Genomic DNA, 14529 nt, shown 5'->3' with positions numbered 1-14529 from the left:
CAGTCCCAGCCCCTCCTACTCCCTCACCCAGCCCCTCCCACCACCTTCAGGGCTCTGCTCAGCATATTTTACCCCCTGAGATCTTTCCCAGCTCCCTACTTAAAGTAGTGCCTACCCCAGGGCAGCACTCGGCTCCATACTGGCTTCTGTTATTTTCCTCAGTGATTATTATAACTGTTTCGTCAGAAGGCTGATTTGTCTCCCGCCTGCACCAGAAAGCCCCAGAGGGCTGGGAATTGTGTGTCTCCATCAGTATTGAAACTCCACCTGGAATAGTGGCCAGCACATGACAACTCCCCTTGAATATCTCAACAGATGCTAGAGTGGATGTCAAAGTGTTAGTTGCTTAGCCATGTCAGACTGTTTGCGACCCCATGGGCTGTAGCCTGCCAGGCTCCTCTGCCTGTGGGATTCTGCAGGCAAGAATACTGGAGTGGATTGCCATGCCCTCCTCCAGGGGATCTTCACGACCCAGGGATCCAACCCAGGTCTTCCACATTGCAGGCAGATTCTTTACCATCTCAGCCACCAGGAACATGTGGTTAAACTAGAACAGAATCAGAAAAAGCCAGTCAGTAAAAACTACATACCAACATATGTATTCGTAAAGCCACTCTGTTGTTCGTTGCTCAGTTGTGTCTGACTCTTCGTGACCCCATGGACTGTAGCACACCAGATTTCCCAGTCCTTCACTGTCTCCAGGAGTTTGCTCAAGTTCATGTTCATTGAGTCGGTAATGCCATCGACTCACTCTGGATCATTTGAATTGACATGGCTACCTGTTTTGGGACTCTTTTTCACCTGACTGTGCTGAATGTAATAGAAATCATTGAGCCTTCCAAGCCCTTGGGGGATCAGGAGGGAAAATGACTAGCATTAAATTCTTTCCAGAAATTCCTGTCCTTCCTTTTCTCTTCAGTTGCTTTCAGGGAGGTCAGTAGTTAAGTCAGGATTTAACCCAGCACCTGCTCAGGGCTGTGGGGCTTCCTATCTTCATGTGGGACATGGACAAAGAGCTGTAACCTGTTAGCACTTAACAACAGTTCCTCAAGCCAAATGCCCACTTCCCTTAGGGCTGATGGTGAAGAATCCACCTGCAATGCAGGATACTCGAGTTCCATCCCTGGGTCAGGAAGATCCCCTTGGAGAAGGGAATGGCAACCCACTCCAGTATTCTTGCCTGGAGAATCCCATGGACTGAGAAGCCTGGTGGGCTATAGTCCATAGGGTCGCAGAGCGTCAAACATGACTGAGCAACTGACACTTTCACACTTTTACACACTTCAGCCTGTACATAGGTTTTATTACTTGTGTCTCTCTGTATCTTATGTGTTGGTAACTTGGTTTCCTGAACTGAGCCTCTTTGCTTTTGTATAACATAGAGGTCTATTAGTGTTAGACTCATTAGAAAAGACCCTGATGCTGGCAAAGATTGAAGGCTGGAGGAAAAGGGGATGACAGAGGACGAAATGGTTGGATGGCATCACCGACTCAATGGACGTGAGTTTGAGTAAACTCCTGGAGATGGTGAAGGACAGGGAAGCCTGGCGTACTGCAGTCCATGGGGTCGCAAAGAGTCAGACATGAATGAGCGACTGAACAACAACTATCAGTATTTAACTCAAAATAGTTATGCTCTACTTAGGAACAGGTGCTTTTCCCAAACCCTGTTTCTGTTACAGTTGTTTAGAGCTTGAAATGCAACTTCGTGGTTTTAATAACAATGGTGTGGCTGGTGTGGAAACCTTCCAGAGCTCACGGCTTTGCTGAGCTGTCTTGCTTAGTATTTGAGAATGGGGAATTCCCCACAGAAGGGCAAAGAGGAGAGAATTTCCATTGCTTTTCTATGTTGAAAGCAAACCCTTTGCCAGTGTGATCTTTTACCCTTTTCCTCCTAACCAGACACTCTCCCTCATATTCTGCTGCACCTTTCTCTTGCAGGTCCAGCCAGGGGGCTCTTAGCTCACATGGTCAGGGGCCCTAGGACATGGGATGGGGGCTGGGGAGCTCCTGTCTTGCTGACCTCTGGATAGTCTGAGCTGGCAGGCCATGGAGGGACCACCACCTTGCTCACTATTTCCCTTTGCTCTTTCTCGAATTGGTTTGCATTTTATTTCTTTCTAAGAAATAGCTCTTTCTTTTCTCTTTTAAACTCTGTCAAAAAGGGAAAAAAAATCACATTGGTTTACCTCAATGGGTACTTTTTGTAAGACTATTCAGTCTAGTTATTGGGTCATTCTTTTTCACTCAATGCTTTTTACTTCTGCCTAATAGTTTAAGATACCTTCTTAGATCCTCAATCTACAAAAACAGAATATTAAATTTGTGATTATGTTCCTCAAACTTGAATCACGCATCCTCTTGGAGGAAGTGATCTTTGTAAGTGATACAGATTTATCTTAACCGTAGGAAACCATGCTAACAAAAATACGGCATTTTTCAAGATGAAGATATAAAATAGTATGGCTAAATCTATTATAACAATTATCACACAGTTCTATGCAGTTGGGGAAGGTCCCCTGGAGAAGGAAATGGCAACCCGCTCCAGTATTTTTGCCTGGGAAATCTCATGGACAGAGGAACCTGGCAGGCTACCGTCCATGGCGTCACAAAGAGTCAGACATGACTGCACAACTGAGCACACAGACAGACTTTTGTTCCAGTCTGTTCCAGATAAAATATATCTTTATTCTGATAACACTGTCATCTTCTTGAGGCATGAAACCATTTTTGTTTTTGTTTTTGTTTTAACCTCTAAGAACCTTGCATGCTGGAAGGTACACATGTTTGTGATTCGAAGTTAACCCATAGTTACCGTTAGTCTGTGAGAAGAGATGGAATGAAGTTATGAGTAAGACATAAAGCATGGGTGTAATTAGTAATCATTGACAGCACATGTGATTAATGCAATCATTTTTACTACTGGAATAAAATTTGTGATAATACATAGATCTGTGAATATTGGCAGAGCAAGTTTTAGCTTTTGTGTTTCAGCGTTATTTTTTACCTTACTAGAGGTAAATTAATTATTTTAGTTACTTTCTTTATTGCTCAGAACTTTAATAAGTAAATGAAAAAGATCATCATCTTACCCTGCATTGTGATGTGCTTAGTCGCTTAGTAGTGTCTCTTTGCGACACTACTGACTCTTTGAGACACTGACTCTGACAATTTCTGACTCTTTGCAACTCCATGGATGATACAGCCTGCCAGGCTCCTCTGTCCATGTAGATTCTGCAGGCAAGAATACCGGAGTGGGTTAGCCATGCCCTCCTCCAGGGGATCTTCCCAACCCAGGGACTGAACCCAGGTCTCCCACATTGCAGGCAGATTCTTTACCATCTGAGCCACCAGGGAAGCCCAAAGAGTGAATATGACAGAAAACAATGAGAAGATGGCCTGATTTGAGCAGTGAACACATAAGTAGCCTGCGTGCATATTCATGGGATTCTCTAGGCAAGAATACTAGACTGGGTTGCCATGCCCTTCTCCAGGGTCCTTCCCAGCCCAGGGGTCAAACCCATGTCTCTTGTGTCTCCTGCATTGGCAGGCAGGTTCTTTACCCCTAGAGTCATCTGGGAAGCCCTTTATTACTGCAGTTTAATCCAGTTCAGAGTTTTGAAATTGTTTCCTGTTGTGTTTCCTTTCCAGAAAACCCCGAGGTCATTCTCTTATTTCAACAGTTGAATGCAACTTCACAGCTGGGAGAGAGTGATTGTGAGGTATTCATTTTTCTGGTTTATTCTACACTGTTTATCCATGCTTGCTTACAGTTTAACTTTGTACAGGCATCAAGGGCATATTTGGGTACTCTGAGATGTGGGACTGGAGACACACAGCTTTGAAGCTGAAAAATCTCAAGGGTATTTGCTAATTCAGTTTTGAAGTTAGCACCAGGAGGCTTCTGCCCCAGCCTCTAAGACACCACCCACCATGCTTCCTACAACATGGTGTTTCCCTTTGGTAAGTGATGGGCATGAGCTTGGTTCTCCCTTTTAATGCCTATGTGAAATTAGGCAAAGGGCCTAATCTCATTCAAGTTCTGTGTTCATCTTTGAGATGGAGACTATAATTGGATAGCTTGATGAGTTTCCAGTTCCAAACAGTGCTCACCACCACCACCAATACCAGCAACAAAATATATATTGGACTGTGTTTTACTGTTATTATTATCAATAGTATTGGTCATCTCATTTAGTGCTGATAATAAAGTTATATAAAAATTCTTAAATGACTTTATGTCATCTATGAACAGAACTGAAACCAGAAAAAAATCAGCCAGCCTAAACGAACAAGTTAACACAAAGGCATTCTTTATTTGATGTTAGCAATTAGTTTGCTACATGTTTATCTGCTTTTCTAATGAATCCTGGACTTTGAAGTGCTCTGCCCACCCATTTAAAAGATTTACAAACCTCAAGCACTGTGACCTGACTGACCTCTGTCCATTATACATCATTATCCAATTCCTCTTATGGGCCAAAAAGGAAAGAGTACATCTGGTCTGAATCTCTTCACAGAAGCAATCTTGTAAAATAGGCCACTGTCTTTCAATCAAATCTTTCCTTTAACTTGTTGAGAAGCTCTTTCTTTTGCTAGAGGAACCCTTTCCTCTTAGGAGAGCAGGGTGCTATTTCAGGGTCATTGGGGTTCCCCTCGGAGATCTTTCTAAATATAACTGCAGATCCTGGAAAACAGCCTACCCTTTAGTTAAGTTCAACTTAAGAGTCAGTGTATTAGGAGCTTCAATTATCCATGCTCCAAAAATGCCTTCCTCTGATCTCCTAGCATTTGATAAGAATCTCGAATCAGGGGTTATATATTGTTTTCTCTAATGCACTTCCATTTTCACTAAAGCTGCTTGCCTTACATATTTTATTTGTGGGCCTGAATTATAGAGCATTTTCTAATTAGGGGACATTAAGATTTAACTCAAGAATATATATTTTAGAATGGGGCTCAGATGTTTCTGAGGAGGAATCACACGGTCCTCTTAAGTTTCTAGAAAGCATTGTATTGAGTGCTTTTTTTTTTTTTTTTTTTAGGGGGTAGATTGCTTCAGTCTTACTGTGGGGATATTTTTCTGCCTTTTTTTAAAAATTGATCTGAAATTTGCAGTTTGCTGTCTGCCAAATTCCTGACCCCAGCTTTTGGTTATCATCATTTGTATATCCCAAGCAGTTTTCAAAACTAATCTGTGCACAGTGAAACCTTCTTCCCCACCCCTCCTCATTTATCTGCTACTCATAACTGATACCTTCTCCTGGAATCAGTATTTTAATTAAAGGCATCACTGTCGACCTCGTAACTCAAGCCAGCAATCTCCATCCTGACATTGCTTCACTCTTTGCATTCAGTCCACACTGGATCCCGGATTTAAGAGAACATATGAAAGTTCCCCAAACAGTGGCGCTTGGTGAGGTCAAATATTAATTGCCAGCTGTCACAAATGTTAATTGTAAATATCCTTCCGGTCCAGCTATCCTCTGCCTCCCACTGTCACTACATCAGTTCTGGTTCTCATCAACTCCATGCCAGTCTGTTGCTGGAGCTCACTAGTATAGCTGTCTTTCCAACAGATTGTCCCCACTCTAGGTACCCTGCTCCCCACTTTATAGTGTGATTTCTGTTCAGTGACTTCTGTGGGCCCTTGTAACCTTGAGAAGAGACCCAGACATCTTGGTGTATGCCTCCACCGTCGGTCCTGTGCACCCTGTAGCGCACTGCCTGCCTTCCCCTGCTTTGCTGTCTGTGCTTCATTAGGACTGAGTTTCTTGGGCTGTTTCAACACATCCTGTCCTTTCAGGCTTTGAACCTGCTGGTCTCACTCCTGATAATGCCTTTGCTCAGTTTCTCTTGGTAAATCCCTATGCATCCTTCAAAGTCCACGCCAATGTCCACCTCCTCTGAGAAGCCTCTCCCACCCCCACATGTCCCTCCTGTGCACTGGGTTCCCCTGATCCTTTAGCTGTATCTCTGGTCAGACTATACTTAATTATCCATTAATATGTCTGACCCTCCTATGGACACTAAGCTTGTGGGTAAGATTCAGATATTATTATTTTTGTATCTACAGCATTTAATAGATGCCGTGCACATAGTAACACACAGTGGATGCTCTAATTTAAATGAGTGTATCTCTGACACTGTAATAAAAAGGAAGGTGTGTGTGTAGTCACTCAGTCATGTCCAACCCTTTGCAACCCTTTGGACTATAGCCTGGTAGGTTTCTTTGTCCGTGGGATTCTCCAGGCAAGAATACTGCAGTGGGTTGCCATTCCCTTCTCCAGGGCATCTTTCCAACCCAGGAATTGAACCCGCGTCTCCTGTGTTTCTTACATTGCAGGCAGATTCTTTACCCACTGAGACACTGGGGAATCCCAAAAAAGAAGGTAGTGTTTGTAAAAAGGAATCTCAAGCGGTGCTTATTCTCTATGTACAAACATTTTTCTCAACAATAATATTTTGTTTTTCTGTTAGACTTTTAGTATCTATGGATTAAAGAAGAGCTGCCAAAACCAATTTACAGCCTTTTGCCTCTTCTATGGGCTTCCTTGGTGGCTCAGACAGTAAAGAATTCACCTGCAATACAGGAGACCCGGGTTTAATCCCTCTGTCAGGAAGATCCCCTGGAGAAGGAAAAGGCAACTCACTCCAGTATTCTTGCCTGGGAAATCCCATGGATAGAGGAGCCTGGGAGATACAGTTCATGGGGTCGCAAAGAATCAGACAAAACTGAGGAACCAAGCCAGAGAGGGGGCATGGCTGTCAGAAGTAAAATGGTGGCTGCGTATCCTTGGAACTTGCAACTGTGTAGTCATTCCCACCTAGAGAGTAGATTTAGTCAGTGCATTCACCAATCTGGGTGAGGATAGTAGTTACTTGTATAATGTTTGAATTTGGGATTCAACAATTAAATTACCCTAACCCATTTTCAAGCTTCTCGTGTGCCCATGTCTTAGAAGTGTGTTTCAGATCACCAGAGTTGTTCTTTCCACTCATGAGAAAGACAAGCCATGAGAACAGCATCAGTAACTGTCCGCTGGGACAGCAGCCCTAATCCCAAAACAACAAGGCTGCAGTTAACACAGTTAGCAATGGATTGTGTCTTTGAGGAGCTCGGGAAACATAATGGGATTCATTTTTAATTCCAGCCAATTCGAGAAACAAAGCAAAAGCCTTGGCCTCTGGCTTTGTAATCAAAGGTTACCACAGGCCTGTCAGAACTCTCAACAGCTGTCTCCACTGTGAAAATAGGCTTGGGTTGTCAGGTGATTTCAGAACTGAGGAAGTGATGACTTTAGCCAGGTTTTGTCTCCCATGTGAACTCTGACTCGCAAAGATGAGGTTAATTTCAGTATACAGTGTTTGCTTTATTTTTCAAACCAATTTTAATAGCAACCTCCTTGCACTCTGAAAAAATGTCCCAGAGCAGTTAAAAAAGAGTTGATATAAATAAGTGTTACAATGTATATCTTAGCTGTCTCTAGGTCAGTAGTCAACAAAATACTTTGCAGTCAATTAATTAATCTTGTTTCTTTTTCTCTTTTTTGCTATCCTGCCTTGCGTTTATTATGAGTATCTTCTGAACTATAAAAGCAGTATACATATTCACTATAGAAAGTTGGAAAATATGAAATTCCAAAGAAAGAAAAAAGCTTTCCTATGAGGTTGTACCCTAGAAAGAACCATTGTCAACATCTTGGTTGATATTAGCCTTAAATAGAGTTTCTTCCAGGCAGGGATGCATACTTTTCAAATTCTTATTATGAAAAATTTTACATCCATGAGAGAATGAATAATACAGTGAGTTCTTGTATACTCACTGTATAAATTCACAGATTACCAAGATTTTGCCAGTATTGGTTTGTCAGCCTCTTTTTAATCTTTCCTTTCCTCGTTTCTTTTGGAAGTATTGACTAACTACCTTGAAAAGGAAAGAGGAATCCTGATTCCTGAAAGAGGGCTGTGGAAGGCAATCATTTGCCTGCCAACTTCATACACCTTCACCCAGCTTTTACTTAGGAAGCAGAAAGTATGGTTTTCCATTTAGTATTGTACTTGGGGGATAAGTAGCCTTAATGCTTAGGTCTATCACATGCTAGATGGGTATTGATTTTTCTTCTTAAATCAATGTTTCCCTAGAGCATAGTTTTATTTATTCATAAAGCCAAGATGATGTCTGACAGGAGTTATGGCAGTGTAAATCTGTGATGCAGGCACAATACGAAGAGCTTTTGTAAGACTCAAAAATCAATGATGCTGGAGGGTTACTTCATAAGCTTGAGAGAGTGCATTTGCTGTGCTTCCAAGTATAAAAGGAGAATTTCAGCCTCTAGTTAAGTTTCATTCTTCTGTTTTCTAGGCCGCTGTCCAAATGAAGTACAGTTAACCCTTGAATAATGTGGGTTTGAACTGTGCAGGTTCACTTATACGTGGATTTTTTCTAATAGTGAATACTATATATAGTAAGTACTAAATGAGTCACGACTGGTTGAATCCATGGAAGAAGAACCATGGGTAGAGCAACCGTGGTTACAGAGGGCCCACTATAATTATACAGATTTGCCCCCCCCCACCCCCACATTGTTCAAGGGTCAGCTGTATAGCATCAGACTGGATAGAACCAAGCTTCAGCATTGGTCCCTTTTTGACACCAATCTGTTGACTTACTCTCAAAAGCTATGTTGGCCCTACTGATCATAACACTGTCATTTGGCTTCATGGTATAGAATACATTCTAAGAGTATTCGCTTTTTGTCACTATATTTACTTTTTGGAATGTGAATATATCCTGACAGTATTCACTTTTTGTGTGTGTTCTATTTTCTTTTTAGAAGTTTTTAATATATAAATATTACTATTCAAATTTTTTAACTTAAAATATGTCTCAAATGGTTTCCCCAACCTTAACTGACTTTTTGGTGGTTAAAATTTTGTCTAATCACTAGAATGTCCCCATCTAGAGTTGTAAATATCAGTTTTCTATTAGGTATGTGATCTCAACAAGGTAGAACTTGGTTGGGAAGTCAGAGGACCTAGACACTGGTTTCATTATTTACTCCTGGCTTCTGTGTGACCCCAGGTAAGTTCCAGAACTTCTCTAGGACTGTTTTTATTTATTTTGTTTTGAATTTTTCATTTAAATAAAGGTGAGTGAAGGTGCATGAAATTGTCAGGCATTTGTTTGACTTACGTAGTTTTCTGTATATTAGGACTCTTTTTTTTTCTTTTAAAATAACTAGTTGATATTGAAAAAACAAAAAGAAGGAAAGAGGAAATGAAAGACCAAAAAAAGGGACAGGTGAAGTGAGGATTATTTCTTCATGAAGAATAAAGTTTCTTCCAGTGTGAAAATACTGTGATTTTCTGTGAAAAGATTTCACATGCTGAGCTGTTATCAGTAGTCATGATTTCCTTAGAAATTTCTGAGCCATCAGGGATGTACCTTGAGTTCAGAATCTGAGATTCCCTGTACCTGCTCCTGAGAGCAGATAGGGGCTCTGGCCAGACCTATGGTTCCCTGGGACCCCAGTTCCCCACAAGAGCTTCTCTGATGGCTCAGGTGATAAAGAATCTGCCTGCAATTCAGGAGACCCGGATTTGATTCCTGGGTTGGGAAGATCCCCTGAAGAAGGGAATGGCTACCCACTCCAGTATTCTTGTCTGGAGAATTCCATTGACAAAGGAGCCTGGTGGGCTGCAGTTCATAGGGTCGCAAAGAGTCAGACACAACTGAGCAACTAACACACCTCTCACCAAATCAACCCGTCATTAAAGGAGTGACGTCATCGCAAGATGGCCTTACATCCAAGTAATTAACGCATGGTAATTTTGAATGGTGGGCCTCTGAGGTCAAGCATAGTTTCTCATAATTTTGCTGTGTCACCAGGTAGTGCTAAGGTCCCTCCTTCTCTGCATGTGCTTCACTCATTCTCTGCAGAATTCAGGCAAGCTCTTCTCCTGGCCATTTTCTGATGGTTTTAACTATGAAGAGTCACAGAACAGAGTAGGAGGGGGAATAAAATAAATAAAACTTTTCCTGTAACATCATGTAGGGGAAGAACCAAAAAATGGAGGATTCTGTGAAAATGAATATTTCCTATGGGACAGCCAGAAAATGTAGACACTCAAGAGTGGCAAGCCAGGCTTTGCCGTTTCATGACCACGATCATCTGCCATTGTCCAGCAAATGATGCAAAGCGCAAAGGCGTGCTGTCCAATGTTAGTATCTAAAATTTATTTTTCCAGGGATTTCCCTGGTGGTCCAGTGGTTAAGACTTAGCCTTCCAGTGTAGAGGGTATGGGTTTGATCCTTGGTTGGCGGTGGGGGCTAAGATCCCACATGCCTCGTGACCATAAAACCAAAGCATAAAACAGAAGCAATATTGTAACAAATTCAAATGATTATCTCAATAGATGCAGAGAAAGCCTTTGACAAAATTCAACACCCATTTATGATAAAAACTCTCCAGAAGGCGGGAATAGAAGGAACATACCTCAACATAATAAAAGCTATATATGACAAACCCACAGCAAACATTATCCTCAATGGTGAAAAATTGAAAGCATTTCCTCTAAAGTCAGAAACAAGACAAGGGTGCCCACTTTCACCAAATTCAATAAAGAGTTTTAAAAATTTTTAATAAAATTTATTTTTCCACATTTGAGTATGTATAGTTTATAAAATGTGTATATACAATTACAGGTATTGTTAGGCAGTTATGAAGCTAAACAGATATGTTTGCAGAGGATAAGGGAAGTTTAATTTTTAGTTGAGTGTGCTCTTGAGTGTCTGCTCTAGAAGGATCTCCTTTCACTGGAGATGAGTTTGCCTCCTGGGTGTATAAGAGTGTGGTGTGGGCTGCAAATACCAGCTCAGAATTGCATCCTCAGGATGACCATGGGGAAAAGGGGTGTTTTCATAGATACCTGAGGCACTGTTAGTGGAGCTGCTGTGAGTGACAGGATTGAATTCCTGTTGACTGATTTCAAATTGCTTTGTTTTATAATGCCTTCATATAATCTAATACATATTATGATATTTGAAAATGTGCCTCGAACATACACAGAAAAGTGGTGAAAACCCCTGAATTACAAGACAGGATCACAGTTCTTCAGTTTGCCGTTTGACACCCTTTTCCCATCAGACAGTTTATATAGGTTGCAGGAATAGAGAGGATGGTTCCTTCTTGTATTCAGATCTCCACTTAAATGTTCCTTCCTCAAAAAGGGCTTCCTCAGGCAGCCAGGGCTCAGGAATCCCTCATAACACTCTGTCCTTCCTCCCTCATTTGCCTTTTAAAAGTAATTAGCCTCCAATTAAAATAAATAAATTAATTTAAAAAAAATAAAAAATGAAAACCTTGAAAAATAATTTAAAAATTAAAAAAAACATTTACTTTCCCTACCTGATCCTCTAGTGTTAATTGGCCTTTTGTGAGTCTTCACCTATGGGGAGGTCAGCTGAGACACGTCTGTTTTGTTCGCATTGTATCCTCAGTGCCTAGAGCAATGCCCGGCATTGTATAAGCACTCAAAGGTTCTTCCCATTCGCCTGTTTTCTTCTATGGATCATCTCCTCTTTCCGTCCCTGAGGCTATTTCTTTATCTCTGCAGGAATCAGGCCTTCCTGTCTCTTCCCCTTGCTGTGGAGTCTGTGGCACTTAACACTTTACATTTCTGTCATTACCCAGCAGTTCCTTCCTGGTGTTAGCATCTGATAGGTAGGGACAACGATAGCACATCGACTGTTACCGTGATAGGCACTTGAGTCAAGTGGTTCCTGTTCAATTTTCCAACCACAAGATTACATAAAATAGATAAACAGCAAGGACTGTAAAGCACAGGGAATGATATTCAATATCTTGTAATAACCTATAATGGAAAAGAATCTGAAAGTATATGTGTGTGTGTGTGTGTGTGTGTACACGTATAATTGAATCACTTTGCTGTACATGTGAAACTAACGCAATGCTATAAAACAGCTATACTTCAGTTAATAAAAATATACCCATAATGGAGGGTAAGGAGAGCTTTAAGCTTGAGCACAGAAATTCCTGCGTGTGGGCCTCTCCCAGATCTCACCTTTTTGCCTGGCTGTTTATATGTATCCTTTAACATGTGTGCATGTGTGCTAAGTCTCTTCAGTTGTGTCCAACTCTTTGCAACCCCATGGTCAATAGCCCACCAGGCTATGCTGCCCATAGGATTCTCCAGGCAAGAATACTGGAGCGCGTTGCCATGCCTTCCTCCAGGGGATCTTCTTGACCCAGGGATCAAACACGCAGCTCCAGCATTGCAGAAGGATTCTTTACCGTGGAGCCACTGGGGAAGCCCATCCTTTGACGTATCCTTTAATAAATTGGTGAATGTGGGAGAAAAAAAGAAGATTCTGAAAGAGAAACAAAACAGATAAAATAGATACAAGGTTTATGACTTACCTCCACACTAGTACTAACACTAAGGGTCAGTTGGATAGAATGTTGTGCTTTGATGGTGGACTTAAGGATGGCCTGTTGTGCTTCCATTTTTTAAGGAACTGTAAAACTCCTTTAATTTACTACTGTGAATACCTCTTTCAGAAGGAAGACTTTCTTTTTTTAGAAACACTCCACATCTCATTCCCCAGCTCAGTCCAGAAGCCTGAGAGTCTGATCTTGTTATGTCTCAGAATGTGGTTACTACATTTTCTCCTAATGGCTGTATTTTACATGATAATGAATCAGTCTTTTCTACAAGCCTGCTTCATTTATGCAAAACAGATAGAAATTGAAATGGGTATGAATCATATTCTTCTTTCAGGGAGCAGTGAAGCTACTGTAGAGCCTAAATATAATGTTATGGTCCCTTATGTCAAGTTAAGCAAAGAAATGTTGGTTCTGTGGTTAGTAAGGATAAGCTTATTGGACAGTTTCAGGAAAACAGAAAGCAGCTTTTGAATTTCAGGCCTTGGCTACTTAATTCTTACTTTAGGAAGGTCAACTCATTTTCGATCATCTTTTGTACTTTGAAGTAATAACCTCTTGTACATTAGTGGCCTGAAAGCATTAATGACATTACTGCCCACTGATTTTCAATAATATGGAAAAGGTATTCCAAATTGGTCCCAGCTATCAACAAGGAAAAAGGCAGAAAATTAAATTAGCAGGAGAATATTGGAAAAAGCCTTTTGTAAATGCTATAGAATCTCTCAAATCTAATCCTTGAGAGAAATGTATTTTGTTCTGGAAAGAATAGGTTGGAAAGAATAGGTTTCTCTCTCAGGAGATACTGAAACATCTTTCATTTATAAGAGATGGATTATAGCCTATGGATGGAATAGTGTGTGCATGCTAAGTTGTTCAGTTGTGTCTGACTCTTTGCAATCCTATGGACTATAGCCCACCAGACTCCTCTGTCCATGGGATTCTCCACAAGAATGCTGGAGTGGGTTGCCATACCATGCCCTCCTCCAGGGTATCTTCCCAACCCAGGGATTGAACCCATGTCTCCCATATTGGCAGGCAGATTGTTTACTACTAGTGCCACCCGTGAAGCCCATTAAATAGAGTTAACTCCACAGATTAATTAGAAAATAAAGCATGCCAATTAATACTCAAGCATTTCAGAACTGCTCAGCTCTTGGAGTATTTATTGATTTTTGTCTGCAAGCTTTATAAACAGACACCTCAGATCCCTGAAAACACTGAGCTATTTAAAATTTTTAAGTTAAGGTTAAGTTTCCATGGGTTAATGGAGAAAAACTTGGCTTCTCACTAATGGACAAAATTTTGAGTTTAGACCTAATGTCAGTGAGCTAGGGCAGAAACACACGTTTACTCACTTAATTTGACCAGTAATCTAGCCTTCTGTTCTTTTCAACAGTAGGAAGTTAACAAAAAAGAACTTTTTAAGTAAGATAGATGTGCTTCAGGGAGTCTTGTCTGCACATCCTGACAAGGGAGGTAATAGACTTATTCAGGAATTTCATGACAGTTCTAGACGAGTTCTCTGAAGAAGGACACAGGCACAGAGAGCTTTGCACATAATTGCAAGTTGTGTACAGAACCTCCGAGGTTGCTCCAGGACCCTTTGAGATCTATCCTCATGGGCCCAGGTTAAAGCAAAACAAACCTGACTCATACTTTCCAAGTGGGGGCCATGCTTAATTTTTTGTCCTATAAATACTAGTTCTTTAATCCCTGGCATTAACATATCACCCAAGACATGTTTGAATTTTTTGCTGGGTTGTGTTTAAACAGAAACAATATTTATTTATTTATTTTTGAATAAAGTATATATTTAAGATGTTGACAGTTATTAAATACTTAATATCTTATATAACCATATATAACTTTATTATAGAAATAAGCATTTTTAAATGTTACAATTGCTATTTGCCCTGATATAACATCATTGTATTTTCTCTTGCTCTACCTTCCTTGATTTCTCTTTAGTATGTAAAAACTTTACTTCATGGGTAGGGGTAATTCATCCCAAGGTTCTTTTGGAAAAGTGAAAGTGGCTTAGTTGTATCTGACTCTCTGT

At 40.8% G+C, this 14529-nt stretch overlaps 1 protein-coding gene across 3 annotated transcripts in view; it reads left to right on the top strand.

The window, feature by feature from the left end:
* PAG1 (phosphoprotein membrane anchor with glycosphingolipid microdomains 1) overlaps positions 1-14529 on the top strand; it is a 152910-nt gene that overhangs the window by 47564 nt on the left and 90817 nt on the right. For 2 of the 3 annotated variants that reach the window (XM_010863403.1, XM_010863399.1), the window contains exon 2: positions 3652-3722. The exons of the other annotated variant lie outside the window; for it this stretch is intronic. The gene's annotated coding sequence lies outside the window, so the exon portion shown is untranslated. The remainder of the gene's footprint in view (positions 1-3651; positions 3723-14529) is intronic. 3 annotated transcript variants of the gene reach the window in all.

This window comes from Bison bison, unplaced genomic scaffold, assembly GCF_000754665.1.
Source record: "Bison bison bison isolate TAMUID 2011002044 unplaced genomic scaffold, Bison_UMD1.0 scf7180017864491, whole genome shotgun sequence".
NCBI lineage: Eukaryota > Metazoa > Chordata > Mammalia > Artiodactyla > Bovidae > Bison > Bison bison.
Note: the sequence above shows the minus strand (reverse complement) of the source record. Positions and strands in the feature narration are given on the sequence as shown.